This window comes from Mauremys reevesii, linkage group 6 (assembly GCF_016161935.1).
Source record: "Mauremys reevesii isolate NIE-2019 linkage group 6, ASM1616193v1, whole genome shotgun sequence".
NCBI lineage: Eukaryota > Metazoa > Chordata > Testudines > Geoemydidae > Mauremys > Mauremys reevesii.
The window spans coordinates 107,770,382-107,787,414 of NC_052628.1; the positions used below are offsets into that span (position 1 = coordinate 107,770,382).

At 42.4% G+C, this 17,033-nt stretch overlaps 1 long non-coding RNA gene across 1 annotated transcript; it reads left to right on the forward strand.

Moving 5' to 3' along the window:
- The first annotated feature begins 370 nt into the window (after positions 1-370).
- LOC120408449 lies at positions 371-15,802 on the forward strand. Its single transcript, XR_005600694.1, has 4 exons — positions 371-533; positions 11,631-11,685; positions 14,334-14,431; positions 14,636-15,802. It is a non-coding gene; the product is annotated as an uncharacterized LOC120408449 (long non-coding RNA).
- The last annotated feature ends 1,231 nt before the right edge of the window (positions 15,803-17,033 follow it).

Below are 17,033 nucleotides of genomic sequence, written 5' to 3' on the forward strand. Positions count from 1 at the left end.
CCTATTTAGTTTATATTTTAACAGCTTTAATATTTAATTCTATGTTTTTTACTTCATTTAACACATTTATTTCTATACACATTTATTTAGCACACACCACACTAGCATCTGAGTGCCATGAACTTGTTTAAAATGCAGTTCTTACCATATCAAAGGACAGTATTGGTCTATGACTGCCTGTGCCAGGGTGCTGCTACAGAAGTTCTTAATCAGCTGCTGCCACTCCAGCCCCAATCTGGGAGAATGGATTGGGGCTAGGTGAACCACCCTATGTTTTGCCTGGTAACTGACCACACCGGCCAGCCTCATTAGCAGGAGCTATAAGGCTGGAAGGAAGTGAGAGAAAAGGGGGGCAGAGTGGGAGGTCAGGCTCAGAGGGAGTTGGAGTCTCCTAGTCTGTTCCTGGTCAGGCTGTTGTAAAGCCTGTATATTGTTGGAAACTGGTGGAGCAGAGTGAACCCTGTTACAATGCCATGCAATGGTATCTAAGATATCAAAGTTTTCTCCTATACCTAATCCAGGATATAGCAGTGGTAAGTGTATTGTAATGGTTGACTTTTTAAATGTTCAGTACATATAGGGTCTGATAACACTTAAACAAGTGTCTATTCAGAGTATTATCTAAATGGGCTACAATGATGTAAATCAGAATCAGGCTATAGAACACAAAATTGGTAAACAGAATGAAAACCTAACTTCACTCCAGCTACCACTAACAATTCACTTTGTTACACGGCAACTATTAGAACATAACATAAGAACGGCCATACTGGGTCAGACCAAAGGTCCATCCATCCCAGTATCCTGTCAACCAACAGTGGCCAATGCCAGGTGCCCCAGAGGGAGTGAACTTAACAGGTAACGATCAAGTGATCTCTCTCCTGCCATCCATCTCCACCCTCTGACAAACACAGACTAGGGACACCATTCCTTATCCATCCTGGCTAATAGCCATTAATGGACTTAACCTCCATGAATTTATCTAGTTCTCTTTTAAACCCTGTTATAGTCCTAGCCTTCACAACCTCCTCCAGCAAGGAGTTCCACAAGTTGACTGTGTGCTGTGTGAAGAACTTCCTTTTATTTGTTTTAAACCTGCTGCCCATTAATTTCATTTGGTGGCCCCAGTTCTTATATTATGGGAACAAGTAAATAACTTTTCCTTATTCACTTTCTCCACACCACTCATGATTTTATATACCTCTATCATATCCCCCCTTAGTCTCCTCTTTTCCAAGCTGAAGAGTCCTAGCCTCTTTAATCGCTCCTCATAGGGGACCCGTTTCCAAACCCCTAATCATTTTAGTTGCCCTTTTCTGAACCTTTTCTAATGCCAGTATATCTTTTTTGAGATGAGGAGACCACATCTGTACACAGTATTCAAGATGTGGGCGTACCATGGATTTATGTAAGGGCAATAAGATATTGTCCATCTTATTCTCTATCCCTTTTTTAATGATTCCTAACATCCTATTTGCTTTTTTGACTGCCGCTGCACACTGTGGGGACATCTTCAGAGAACTATCCACGATGACTCCAAAATCTCTTTCCTGATTAGTTGTAGCTAAATTAGCCCCCGTCATATTGTATGTATAGTTGGGGTTATTTTTTCCAATGTGCATTACTTTACATTTATCCACATTAAATTTCATTTGCCTTTTTGTTGCCAATCACTTAGTTTTGTGAGATCTTTCTGAAGTTCTTAACAGTCTGCTTTGGTCTTAACTATCTTGAGCAGTTTAGTATCATCTGCAAACTTTGCCACCTCACTGTTTACCCCTTTCTCCAGATCATTTATGAATAAGTTGAATAGGATTGGTCCTAGGACTGACCCTTGGGGAACACCACTAGTTACCCCTCTCCATTCTGAAAATTTACAATTTATTCCTACCCTTTGTTCCCTGTCTTGCATCCAGTTCTCAGTCCATGAAAGGATCTTCTCTCTTATCCCATGACAACTTAATTTACGTTCAGGAGAGGGGCCTGAATATGCCACCAGTGCTGGGAAGAATGCCTCAGAATAAGCCTTTCACTGTAGCCTGAAGGTCACTAATCTGTGAGCAAATTGCAAATTTGGGTTCCTCCACTGGGAATGTCCAGCTACTGTCTCTCATCAGTTGAGCCTTAGAGACTGAGAGTGGGATTTTCAAAAGCACCTATATGACATAGGCACCTAACTTCCCTTTGAAAGTCAATGGGAGTTAAATATCTTTGGGGATACTAGGATGTAAATTCCCACAATGAAAGTTGGGCACCTAAATACCTTTGGGGAGCTGGGACTAGGCACCTAAATCACTTAGGCATCACTGAAAATTTCGCCCTGAGATACAGTGCACTGCAGCCCAGATGTTGTTAAAATGACCTACTCATCCAATGAGAACACAGCTCTGAACAATGCGTGTCCAGAGCCATATTATAATCCAGACATCTGGAATGGTAATACATTGTAGCCTAACATTTAACAAAAGACAAAAAAAGTTACATGACATTTTATAAGTGCACAGGCACTGACAGCTGGATAAAGAACTTCACTCTACAGATGTCAAGGCATGACATTTGGGGTAGCTGTTGTGTGGGAGGAGTGTTCTTTGTTCCAGTGTAGCTGAGGAAGAAGAGGAAGAAGGTGTATAAAAATATGCCTTTTAGCAGTAATAAGAGAGATGATTGGATTCTCTAGGACAGAACACGTGCATGTCGACTGTGCCAATCTTGATGAGAACAGAAGCAATGGACTGAAGCACCAAATCAAACGCAGCTTGTTGTGAATGAGTTCAGCACATAGCACAGTGGGCAGACAGGGAGCTGAATTTGATTCCAGCAAAGATGACCCATTACAAGACGATATAAATAGAAAAACATAGTAGATGGGTCAACAGCAGCGTCCTGCCACTGGAAGCATTTGTGCACATCCGCTGAGGAATCCAGATGCTGAGCTGCTGTAGCTCCATTAAAGTCAATTTGCAGTATAAACATTGACCTCAGTAGTTACTCTGATTTACACCAGCTGAGGCTCTGGCCCTTATCCTTACCTCTGAGCCTTTGGGCCTCATTCTGCTTGCATGTCATTTTTACACTGTTGTAATTCCACTGATTTCAATGGCAATACTTCTGCTTTAGGAGTATTGTCAGAATCAGGTCCATTATTTCTTAGATACATGCACTTAATGACATGTCTCATGACACTAGCTCTGCCCCCTTGGGCAAATGTCTTATAATATAGTCTTTAATAACATGACTACCAATGTCTCAAATAACGCAGTAGGATATTTTTTTCATTGATGTAACGACATGTATGTAACTTGTTTTGATATTTCTTTCATTCTTGCATACTAAGAATTATATTGTACCATAACTATTTTCACTGTATTAATAGTCTAGGCAGGGGTTAGGGATTTAGCACCAGAATCTAGATTGGGGTAAATCATTGTTGCTCGTTTGGCTATACCAATTTATCTGGCTCATACACTTTTCAGTCTAACGTCTCTTCTCTCTAAGGAGCTGTAGGCATAGGTGCCGAGTTATATGGGCTCCAGGGGCCCCAGCCCCAGGAATATTCAGGGCTGGGGGCTGTGCTCCACCAATATCTGGAGCTGGATTTCTCCCCTGGCCCTGCCTGGAGCAGGCACCGGCCCCTGGCTACTACTATCACCACCCCCAGCCCCGGAGCATCCCCGCTCACCCAAGCCTTTGAGCACATTTTACAAAATCAGCACCTTTCCAGGCAGCCAGCACTGGGCTCCGGACATGGAGTCCGGACCGGGTTTTGCGTGTGGCCGCCAGCTGGCTCTGGGCTCTGCACCGCCCTCCTGCAGCCCCAGCCCTGCTCGCTGGCTCGGGGGCTGCAGGCAGGTCGGCCGGTTGCTGGGCTCCCCGGGGGTGAGGAGGAGGAGGCGCCCATCCACTCGCAGCTGCCCAGTTCCCTGAGCCAGCCAGGGTGGGCTCTGCCGGGAGGGGCGGCAGGGCAGCCCCCCCAAGTGCGGCGGGGGACTGAGGAGCAGCAGCCCCGTGCAGAGCAAGGCAGCCACACGGCAGGGAAGGGGGCTCTGAAGCCCAGCTGGTGCCCGTGGAGAGGGAAGGAAAAGGGGAGGGGGGATGTTTTTTTCTCCTGGTCTCTCTTCAGCAGAGGGGGCTGAGGGATCAGCAGGGCCAGGAGGCAAAGGAGCGACTTTGGGTTATTGCCCCCCCCCCCACTTACCCTCCCTCAGTGTTGCACCTGGGGCTGTGAAACGGTGCTTAGTGCAGCTTGTGAAGGGGGTGGGGGTAAAGGTGCTTTAAGGTGCCAGTTGTGTCTCCTCATCTCACTGCTGACTAGCTGCAGACCCAGTGCTCAGAACTCAGCAGTGATCTCAGGGGCTGCACAGTGCTCTATAGGAGTTTTCAATTGCCTGCTAAATGCTTCCACAACGCCACCTTTTCACTCAGTACATCCTGAATAGTGGGGACTGGGGGCGGGGGGAGTGTAGCAGATGCCAATTTGAGGTGAATAGTCTCTTGGCCAGATTCTACTGCGTTTATGGTGCTTTGTGCCATGGGCTGGAGCAAAGTGGCTGGTGGATAACCAGGAATCTGGTTAATAATTGTTCTCTAAATTCAGCTTTCTTCTTTCTCTCTCTCTCTGAATTATCACTAATTCAAAATAGTAGCGTGCAAGCTGACTGGATAATGATAATAGCATAATCTCTTGTTATAGCACTGTAAATCCTACTACCTGATTAGTAATTGGATATGTTGGCTGGCACCTTTTTTTACGTGTTCGCTCTCCCTGATGTTAGAACCTGGCTACACCACTGGGGAGGGGAGCTTCCTAGACCTGAGCAGCTGGGGCTTGGGTGAATTTTGTGATACTCTGCCCCTCCCCAGCCACCACCCTGCAGTCCCCACTCCTGCACCATGCTGGGCAAGGGGCAGCCCCATCCCCAGTGAGGCTATGGTGAGGGGTGGCAGCAGGGGAGGCCACACGTGATGGCAACTTCCCTCCCCCCCCCCGGTACCCACCATAGGGGAGGCGAGTGGGCTTTCTGGACCTGAGAGGGACCCTAGGAGCATGTGCAGTGACTGGGCGGGAGAGGAGGGGTCCCTCCCCTGGAGCTTGCTGCTGCCAGGGAGGGTGGAGGGGAGTCCTCTCTGGCCCTAGCCCTGGGGCAGCCTGTCTGCACCCCAAGTTCCTTATCCCCAGCCCTGCCCCAGAGTCCTCACCTGACGGGAAAAACACACTACTTAAATTTGGTGGTCAGTTTAGAGTATCATAGAATCTCAGGGTTTGAAGGGACCTCAGGAGGTATCTAGTCCAACCTCCTGCTCAAAGCAGGACCAATTCCCAACTAAATCATCCCAGCCAGGGCTTTGTCAAGCCGGGCCTTAAAAACCTCTAAGGAAGGAGATTCCACCACCTCCCTAGGTAACCCATTCCAGTGCTTCACCACCCTCCTAGTGAAAAAGTTTTTCTTAATATCCAACCTAAACCTCCCCCACTGCAACTTGAGACCATTACTCTTTGTTCTGTCCTCTGCTACCACTGAGAACAGTCTAGATCCATCCTCTTTGGAACCCCTTTTCAGGTAGTTGAAAGCAGCTATCAAATCCACCCTCATTCTTCTCTTCTGTGGACTAAACAATCCCAGTTCCCTCAGCCTCTCCTCAGAAGTCATGTGCTCCAGCCCCCTAATCATTTTTGTTGCCCTCCACTGGAGTTTCCAATTTTTCCACATCCTTCTTTGCAATGTGGGGCCCAAAACTGGACATAGTACGCTAGATGAGGCCTCACCAATGTTGAATAGAGGGGAATGATCACGTCTCTCGATCTGCTGGCAGTGCCCCTACTTATACAGCCCAAAATGCTGTTAGCCTTCTTGACAAAGGCCAGAGGAGGGAGTGTTAGTGCCTGTGCGGACTTCCGGGAATGCTGGGATGCTCTGGAACCACTCCTTCAAAGCCAGTCAGGACTCTGGGGGAGCCTCCTCTCTGAGCATACTGTCTCCAGGGCAAGAAGTTTACACCTTCCTGGGTCTGACCTCAGAGCATTCAGCATGCCCTTCCACACCATGCGCTTTCCGCAGTGAGTCCGCCCAGGTGGGGTCCTGGGGCAGCCAGAGGTCCCTGCACCCCAACTCTGCAGTCAGACGTGACTCTCAGCCAGCCAGTAAAACAGAAGGTTTATTAGATGACAGGATCACAGTCTAGAACAGACCGTGTGGATACAGAAAACAGGATCCCTCAGTCAGGTCCATCTTGGGGGGTGGGGAGCCCAGACCCAAGTTCTGGGCCTCTCCCCATTTCTCCAGCCAGCTCCAAACTGACACTCCCTCCTCTGGCCTTTGTGTCTCGATTCCGGACAAGGAGGCCACCTGATCTCTTTGTCCCCATCACCTTTAGTTGGCACATTGCAGAGGAAGCTGAGGCACCCACACAGTATTCAGAGAAAATATTAAGAACATTCCCACTTCATCACAACAGGTGCAACAAAATATAATACTGTATATTGAAGTAGGCAAGTGCTGCTTCTGATTTTCCACTTTTAATTGACCCTTGTAATCTTGTGGCACTGACGTGTTGTAGCTTCATTTTATATCGACTTACAGGGCGGGAGCTGGGGGGGGGGCACCACCATTTTGGGCCCCACCAAAAATTATACAAAACTGCCGCCTATGGCTGTAGGCATGCATTTTAATAATTTGGTCAATAGGCATATACTATTCAATTTCTTTTCAACCACCACACAGCCTAAATTAGGTGCAATTGCAGGGATAAAGCAGTTAACTACAAAGTTTATTTACCCCTTACTTCCTCCCCTCTCTGGTCTTCCCCTTCCATCACGCCACACACACACTGCAGCCTTTGTTACATGCTGTTCAGAGGACGAGGCAGTTAACTCATTTAGCTAAAAATGTAGATGACCAACATATTTTCCCTATTACTCCATGAGAGTTGTTTGCTAACTAACTTTAGTAGCCAACGAGTTTATTCACACTAGTCTGGCACATGCCACAAACATATTTGTTCCAGGGGGGAAAAACCCCCAAACCTTTGTGGTTTACCCTAATCTGAGCTACTTTTCTGAGAGCGAGTGGTAAAACCTATCACAATGGTAGTTTATAACCCTCTATTGTGTAACATCATTGACCAAAATTATAACGGATGCTGACAACTGAATCCAAGCCTGCATTCCTTTTCAAACTCTCCTTGACTTCAATAGCAGTTAGTCATGCATATGAGCTGCAGGATTAAGCCCTAGAGGACAGTTACATGACTTCTCTGATATAATGCTAGTTAAATTAGGCATCATATTGCCATCATAACCCATTATAAAATACCCGTTTATAGTATGTAAAGTCCAAGAGGCCTATAAATAGCCTCTCAAATTTCAACATGCTCTGTCTCCTCTTTTTAAATTCAAAACATCTTGTTGATGAAAACTGGCCTTTTTCTAGCTTTCAGGTTTTTGTAAATCAAAATAACCAAAACAGACACTGGAACAAATTATTAAACAATCAGTTTGTAAACACCTGGAGGATACTAGGGTTATACGGAATAGTCAGCATGCATTTGTCAAGAACAAACGATACCAAACCTACTTAATTTCCTTCGCTGATAGGGTTACTGACATAATGGATAGGGGAGAAGCAGTAGCCATCATATGCCTTGATTTTAGTAAGGGGCTTTTGACATTCCACCTGACATTCTAATAAGCAAATTAGGGAAATGTAGTCTAGATGAAGTTACTAAGGTCTGTGCATAACTGGTTGAAAGAGCAGACTCAAAGAGTAGTTTGCAATGGTTTGCTGTCAAATTAGGAGGCTGAATCTAGTGGGGTCTTTAGGGTCAGTGTTAGGTCCAGTACTATTCAATATTTTCATTTATGATTTGGATAATGGAGTAGAGTATGCTTATAAAATTCGCAGATGACACCAAGCTGGGAGGGGTTGCAAGCACATTGGAGGACAGGTTTAAAAAAGTCAAAATGATCTTGACAAACTGGGGAACTGGTCTGCATTCAACAAGATGAAATTCAATGAAGACAAGTGCAAAGTACTTCACTTAGGAAAGAAAAATCAAAAGCGCAACTACAAAGTGGGGTATCACTGTCTAAGTGGTAGTACTGCTGAACAGGATCTGGGGGTTCTAGTGCACCACACACTGAATATGAGTCTGTGTGATCAGCTGCAAAAAAGGTTAATATTAGTTTGGGTTGTATTACCAGGAGTGTTTTATGTAAGACACAGGAGGTAATTGTCCTGCTCTGCTTGGAACTGGTACGGCCCCAGCTTGAGTACTGTGTCTGAATCTTGGCACCACAATTTGGGAAAGATGTGGACAAATTCAAAGAGTCCTGAGGAGAGCAATAAAAATGGTAAAAGATTTAGAAAACCTGACCTATGAGGAAAGGTTAAAAAAAAACTGGGCATGTTTAGTCTTGAGAAAAGAAGACTGCCCATACTGTAAGACTGTTATCAAGAGGATAGTGATCAATTGTTTTCCATGTCCACTGAAGGTAGGACAAGAAGTAAGGAGCTTAATCTGCAGCAAGGGATATTTAGGTTAAATATTAGGAGAAAATTTCTAAAGGTATGTCTTCACTACCGACTGGATTGGCGGGCAACAATTGATCCAGTGGGGATAGATTCATCGCGTCTAGTCTAGATGCAATAAATCAATCCCTGAGCGCTCTCCTGTTGACTCCTGTACTCCAGCTCGGTGAGAGGTGCAGGCAAATTTTACAGGGGAGCAGCAACAGTCGACTCACCGCGGTGAAGACACCACAGTAAGTTGATGTAAGTATATCAACTTCAGCTATGTTATTCACGTAGCTGAAGTTGCGTAACTTAGATTGATCCCTCCCCCGCCAGTGTAGACCAGACCTAACTATAAGAGTAATCAAGCTCTGGAATAGGCTTCTGAGGGAGGTTGTGGAGTCCCCATCACTGGAAGCTTTTTTTTAAAAAAAAATAGGTTGGATAAATACCTGTCATGGACGGTCTAGGTTTACTTGGTCCTGCCTCATTGCAGGGGGCTGGACTTGAGGTCTTCCCTTCCAGTCCTACATTTCTATGAAAACTGAAAAACAAGAAACATTTGTTTTAATGAAACCTGATTTTTTTTCAATTCTTTTGTTGAAAAAAAAAATAATGGAAGTTTTCTAAGAAAAAACTCTTTTCTGAGCAGCTTTGGAAAATAAGCACTAAACTAACGTATCCTTTCTAGGGGTGTGCAACTTGCTTAAGGTTACAGTCAAATTTTTGTAGCCACTAAGGAGAGGCTTTACAAACTACTTGCTGAAGTGGACAGTTGACATTCCAGTCTTTAGTCACCTTTACATTATGTAGCTTTTGAGCATATGGTGGTGAAGAAGACCAAGCTGCTCTGTAAGCATTGTTTGATCTGAGTGGGTTTCACCAATGTTCTTCATGAGGCGAAGTGGGTAACAGATTAATGAGAACTCTTTTAATCAATGCAGTGAGACCTGATAGTGAACAGGAAGTTTCATCTTATTTATGATACCTTCCGTAACAGTGAAAAGGTAATAGAAGGTATGCCCTAGAACAGGAAATACTGCTAGTACCATTAATATTTTACTTCACCGTACAAGTATACAAGGAAATTGTCCCCCTCCCACACCTGCCCACGTACCAAGTGCATAAGCTTTGTTTATTATGACTGCACTGTATGGGTATCCCCCAACACTGATGATAACTTGCCAACTTCCATCCCCACAGCCATAGGACTCAATGTAGGAAGGGTTCTTTGTGAGAGAGCTTTTCTTTGACTGTTCCAAAGTAATGGTAAGGAACGGGAAGGAACGCCGCCAGGGTTACATGACACAGAGCCACATCTAAAAATGAATCCAGCTGCTTTCACCCCATTCCATCTGTCATGTGTACACAAGAGTTTGTTCAAGTCAATAGGGATCAAAAGTTTCATTGCAAAATCAAAAACTGCAGAAGTCTTGAAACCTTGTGCCTTTCCAGGGACAGCAAACACATTTTGTTTTGAGCTTTGATTAGAGGTTTGAGGGGGCCTAAAAATGGTTCAGCTGAAACTCAGCAATAGTCGTTTTGTTTCGAGATTTGAACCTAAGATCGAGATTTACTCCTCTGAGTTTTGGAATGAAACTTTTGCACACTGCTAGCATTTCCTTCTTTAATTTCACTTGTGACCAGCAGAAAGAACTTTTGTTGTTGTCCATGTTTGCTCACTGGGTTCATTTGCCCTATGCAAGTGTTTAACTTTTTAAACAGTACAGAGCTCTGCAGACAGTTCACTTGGAGTCAGTCTTCTAAATGATGCTGCTGAAATAGTAAAGCTTGTTGGGGAGGGAGAAGTGGTCTAAGGAAACTTGGTTCTCTATAGTTCAATATTTCATACCTGATCTGTTGCAGCCCACTGGATGGAAAATACTTTATTTTAGGCAGAACAAACTTTTATTCTGGGAAAGCCATTTCAGAAGGCTGTTACCATACCTGTGATATTTGAAATATGAATTTATAATTCACAGCTTATCAATAAAAACACATTGACTTTCACAGAGGTTGTCTGGTGGATTCTAGTACAGCAGTACAAACATTTACTTACATCATGTTCACAGCTGATAAACTGCAGTTGCTAACAGTTTGTTAATTAAATCTTAGTTAAGGCTTTGTCCTTCCTGCTTTTGAGCAAACCCTTAACATCTGAGGTTGCAATTTGCATGCATCAGTCAACACAACCGCTGAACAAAGTGCTTGTTTAAGTAATAAGATAAGGAAGTACACTCTCCACATTTCAGCTTTGACTGCCTCAGAGGTACTGTTTCCCAAGATTCCTAGCTGCTGCTTGTTCAGGCAGCTCTGTGGTTTGCACTGCATATTAATTTCTGTCCAACACGGGAATTCAATTTGTACTGTACATTTCATTTCTTCACAGATTTAGATTTATTTCATGTTCTCTGCTTTTAATTAACTCTCTGGCACAGCTGCTGGACAGGATATAAAAACTCATTGCTCTCCCTGTGTTATGAGTACACCACCAATCATTTACCACTTAGATGGTGGTGCAGTAGCTATCAGTTTCTATGGCAACCAGAGCCGTGGTGATTGATTCCTTGCCAGTATGGCATCACCACAGGGAGTGAAGCTTGTGATTTTTGTATGCTTGCAACATCCATCTAATTAAAATGGGATTAGAGAATCGTCCCAGTATATGTTCAACAACTATACTGCAATCCGTTTATGTAAATGTCAACACTATTCAACACAGTAGTCAGAGTGTTTATGAAGAAATAGTTGCTTTGCTCTTTGGTATTTTGCAATGGGTGAGAGAGGGAATAAAAGGAGAGAAATGCACACAGCATTATTTTGGCTAGTAATAAAGGGAATAAAAGTAGCCTTTGACTGATGCTAAAGCTTTAAACAAATAACATCCCATTTCTGAATTTGAATCGTGAATGCAGGAAGCAAAAATGACAGGGCCATTATGGCTCTGCTGACGTTGTGAGGCTAACCTGGAAAACCGCACTAAGCCTGTCTTGGCAATTGGTTAATTAATTTAACATGAATTATTTATTTGTCAAAGCTCTTAATTCATATGATTGATTTTAGTTCAGTGCTATCCCCCGAGAGCAAAGTAATCCTTGTGCTCTCATAATTTCTTTTATACAGCATTCCTCAAGTCTTCTAGCAGTTACTTGGAATTTTGTGAAGCCTTATGTATCAGGTGAGATGACAGACACACAGTATGCAAGGAGACTCCAGATGAAAAGAGAAACTCAGGGATTTTGTGAAGGACTAAAAGTGAAGCTAGGTTCTTTGGGGGATTGTTAGATGTAAATGCAAAGAAAAAAGGGAAAAGAAAGTACAGAGGGTAACAGATCTGTTAGGAATTTTTCTCTATATATCAGTGTTTCTTCTCCATAACAGTGACAATAGTCTGTTAACATGAAATATGGTAGTTTGCAGTACGTAATGGTCTTGTGTCAGTGTGCATTTCACTTTGCAATGTATTTCTATATTACAAAACGTAGAAACATTTTATAAATTATAGATAAACCTAATAACCCTTGGGATTTTATCTAAAATCCCATTAATGGTGGTCACGTGGCCAATTTTAAAACATAATGCTATTTGCCTCCGGCAGCAGGACAGGGATTATGTTGAGGTCAATACAGTACAATACATGTCAGTACTCTCATGTCGGTGCACAGCTGGGTGTAGCCCAAGATAAGGAACAGTACAGGGGAGGGAACAAAGTGGCACCAGCTCAGAAGCAAATCCAGCCTCAAGTCTGGAGGCAGAACGCACAGTAGGGGAGAGAAGAAGCACTGCTGACTCCTTTGAAGAGATGACTTTGGTGCAGGTAGGATACAGAAAGGGGAGCAGAGTGAGAGTCAAGGGGTGGACACAGAGCTATCAGAAGGGAAAGAGATGGAACTGAAAAAAATAGTTGTTTGAATTTTAAATAAATGCATACGGGCTCCAGGTTTAATACACTAAGGTGATGGGCATGGTGTAAGAACTTGAACAGAATAGGGACAATAGTCATTAAACGCATTGACCCTCAAAGGAAAACAGTTCACTTAATTGTACCTGCTGCTTCCAGCTTCTGACAATGTACCACAAACCCAGGAACTGTTTCGCCAGCACTGCTGCCTCGGAACAGTGTTCACTGCTCTTGCCCATCGCACACCAGTGAATATTTGTATTTTGTAGGTATCCATTAATGTATATATATAAAAATAAACTGTAGAAATGGCTACACCGCACTGAAGTCAATAGCTGTCTGTCCACTGATTCCAGTGGGTTTGGATCAGGTCCAGAGTGAGTATCTACAGACTATGGGTCAAATGCCACCACCTATTTGACACCCGCAGGAGATTGGACACACTTGAAGTGTGACCTGGGAAGTGTGTACAGGTTGGAGTGACAGCTGTTTGGCACATAACACACCATTTCTGTGAAGCTATGGAACACTTTCTACATGAATAGCTCTGCTCAGTGGGCTGAATGGTTACAAAGCCATGGCTTCTTCCCCTTCCACATCCTGCTAATTGCTTCACCTCAAGAGAAACATGTGTTGTGATTTCTGCTGATTAAACACATAGGGAAAAGTTACAGGTATACATTTCCTTTCCCTATATTTTATGCTGTGTAGGTATGTTTTGGCCCTATGTTATCCATAGCATCTATGATTTAATTTAAATGCTTACATGTAATCAGTTATATAAAACTCCCAATTTCCATGTAATGACAATAACTTGAAATCTTGTAGAAAATTAACAGAATTTGACAAAACTGAGAAAACATTAAAAATGGGAAACCCAACACAATCAGCATGTCTAAAACTGAGTCAGAAGTACAGTTATGTTACCTATTGAGCTGGTTAAAGGGTTTTTTTGCACAAAAATAATTTCATTGAAAAATATCTAAATCAACTTTTTCCTTTGGAAAATGTCAATTTCAATTGTTTTCATTTTCCAGTTAGAAAATTCTTCATTTTCAATTGACTTTTTGAAATAAAATGAGAGTTTTTGCTTTGTTTATATTTAAGATGTAATTTGAATTTGGTCTTTGAAAACCAAACTTTTCTCATTTTCAAGTTTTTGGAATTTTGGTTTCCTCTCTTTTTAAACACACACTGGAAAGAGGGCTAGATGTGATTTTTAAAAGAGATCAAAACCAGAGAATGAAAAACTGAACTTTTTCCATTTCTAAAAGCTTTAACAAAATGACAATTAAAATAGAAATGAAACTAAAAGTTTTGTTTCATTTTGACAGTTTAGAATGAAATAGAGTCCTTCATACTGCACATATACAATCAAGATGAAAAGTGATGAAAGGGCATGTTTGCAGTAGAAACCACTGCCTTATAAATCCCAGCACTGGTGTGACTATCATCTTTCTATGGTCTGCTACTAGGAACATAGTGTATAGGATTGCTTAGATCTCTTTAACCTTCATCCCGTGTTGAGGGAAAAAAAGTTACATTAACTGTGTTGTGAGGGAATTTTGTCCCCCAAATAGTCAGAAATTAAGAACAATTCTTTAATGTTTTATGTGAAAATTTTTTAACAAGGCAATTAAAAGAATTAACAGGAATCTCATTCAGTGAGAGCCTATATGCAATTTTCACACATCATCATCAACAATGTGGAGTGCTCATTGAATACAAATTCACTGCATAGTCCGCATTGCTTGGAGCTCTTCTAGTAAGCCAACCTTGGGAAAATGTGGCAGCATCTACTGCTGAGTTTACTAGGTGCTCCTGTGGTGGCTAGTTTTCAGTGATAGACAAGGGATGAGAGTGTTGCTTTGATGGCATCAAGGATTCTTCTTTTTAAAATGTGCATCTCTGTGTTGTTCTCCTAGATTGACAAAGAACAAGCACCTTCTTTGTCTTGGTTGAGTGGGGTGCCAAGCAGGAGTCTCACTGACCTAAACCATGAAACTTGCACTGCCAGCAACAAGTATGTTGAAGAAAAGAAACATTGGCTATGGATTTATCTTGCACCTGCAGGAGTACATTCGTGCAAGATGGTCCATATTATCAACACCTCTTTTAGGGTCTTTGTAGTGGAGAATTGGGGGGTTTCCTTTTATCCCCTTCTACATCCTTGTCATGATGTATTGTCAATAGCATTATTACTGACTTGCTCTTCTTTGGAATGCAGGAAACCAGAGTGAGTTGCCTTGGAAACCCAAACACTGATGATAATTTTCTCTGCTGCAATTTGGATGCATCTCACTGGGTATGTCTAGCTCTTTTCAATGGATTGTTCCAACACAGATCAAGCTGAATTCTGATGAAGTTATCCCCAGATACATTTCTTCTGGTCTTATTTTAGGGCTGAACACAAACTTTTCTTTGTACATCACTTTCATCTTCAAACAAACGTGTTTTGCCTTCTCAGAGCAACTCTCAACACCATCTGGCACAAAGTCACTATCATCTAATACATTATCATCACATTGATTCCCTTTCAGAATTGAAAATCTTTTTAATGTGGTCAGAAGCAGAATATCATCCCCATTTGTTCACCATCTCAAATTACACAACACAGAAAATCACCTCAAGAGTCTCTCAGAGTGTGCAGTATTTGGAGTACAATACCTAGACCTAAAGTCCCTCACAGGTGTTAGGCAAAGGCTTCCACCATCAGTCCACTGCATGTTGAAGATCCCTAATAAGGCCGGATTTGAAGGGACCAACCTCCCTGGAGTACCTTCTCCTTTAGGGTGACTGTATGCAGCAACCGCTCTCACTGCAATGCATTGTTACTTAGCACATGCTAACTATTCTTCTCACTGGAAGCAAATGTGCACAGAGAACTACTAAAATAGAGGATAACAGTGCAACACATTTAGGGTACATTTGTACCCCACATACTCTTGATTAGAAAAAATGTTTTTAGTGTTAAATTAATTTTTTTCACTGAATTGTATTCATCTGCTTAGGTAACAAATGTCCTAAAACAACATACCTGGAGGCCACTAATTCATGAAATATCACAACATATGCTTGTGGGGTACAGCATTACCCTACAAATGTAGATAAGGAATATGTAGTTTGAGCCCTCCAGTGGCCCCCATAAATGGTCTTCTGTGTTCCAGTAACCACCCTGCCAGACCAATAGCTAGACCATTATGTAACTAGGCCTTGTATGATGTACATAGCTAGTAAACATGTCTATTTGACCCCAACTGTGCCCATGCAGTTCCTTCACATTATGCATGTTGTATAAAGAGCAAGAGATAAAAACTGTCATTGTAGTGGAGGATGGTATTCTAATCTAAGAGCACAGTGAAATAGAGACTGATTACTAAGACTTAGTGTTATTAATGAGGAAATTGCAGCTTGCAGCCACTGAATCTGAGAGTTAACTACACATTTGGCAAAGAGGTAAAAAAAAAAAGGTGGGGGGGTTAAAATGTCTGGCTGTTGGGGGAAAATTGGTTTGATAGGTCAGAGGACTGGCTTACATATACAGAGTGTTTGTCCAAGTTTAACCGAGCGGAATCCTATCTACAAATGAAGATTGAAAAGCATTAAAAAGGGAACGTTAGTACATATTTTCCTTTAAAAATGTGACTCGGGTGTCCCCTAAAGTGTTATTGTGCCGAAGTTAGGGATTCAATTTAATCAAAGAAGTGCAAAATGAGGATCTTAACCCTGCTCCAAGTGCTTTTCTCAACAGAAACTTCACTATCAAGTCACTACCAATGTCACCATAATATTGTGGACAGGGCTGGCCCCAGGTGTCTCATTATCCAGGGCAAAAAATGGTTTTGGTGCCCCCCCCCCCAAAAAAAAGTTGCAAGCAAATAAAAAAAAAAAGCAAGGAGATTTGGCAGCTCCAAGTAGGATGATTTGGCACCCCAGGCCAGCCTCATGATTAGCCTGCCCCTAAGGCCTGCCCTGATTGCGGAACTGTGCAAAAATACAGGGAAAATATACATCAAGTAATGAACAAACTGTTGGAACAAAATGAAAATTCTTTAGTGGTGCAAGAGTGATTCACAGGTGATTCTGAGGATGATTCAGCTTTTCACAAACAGACATTTCTGCATATTATGTTTGTTGTGCAGTTTTAGGTATCACATAACAATGAAAAAAAATCAAAGGTCCCCCTGAATGGATTTCTGAACTTTTTACTATGTAGCACCTATGAAGTACTGGTTTATGGACTAGGATATATGATTTTTTATTTAAAAAAATGGAATCCTTATAAAATTTAAAATTGACTATTCCTTTCACTGTACTGCCTATTGCCCCAGCTTTGCAACCCAGGATCTGCTAGCTTGGACCTCTGTGCCCATCCAGAGTCTAGTTGACTCCACAGAAATGCAGCAATCTGTGGTAGTGGATTCTGATGCTGGGTCAGGCCCGTGTTTAAAAAAAATCATACTCCTCGCTGTCTGTTTGTATTCTCATTTCAATAGAAATTTAAATGCTATTGATCTAATCAGGGAGCAGAAATAGTCCAATATACCGTAGGTAACCAATCACACACTATAAATGAATAGCAAATTATCAAATAGAACAATCCATGGGAAGAAAATCATTTGTTC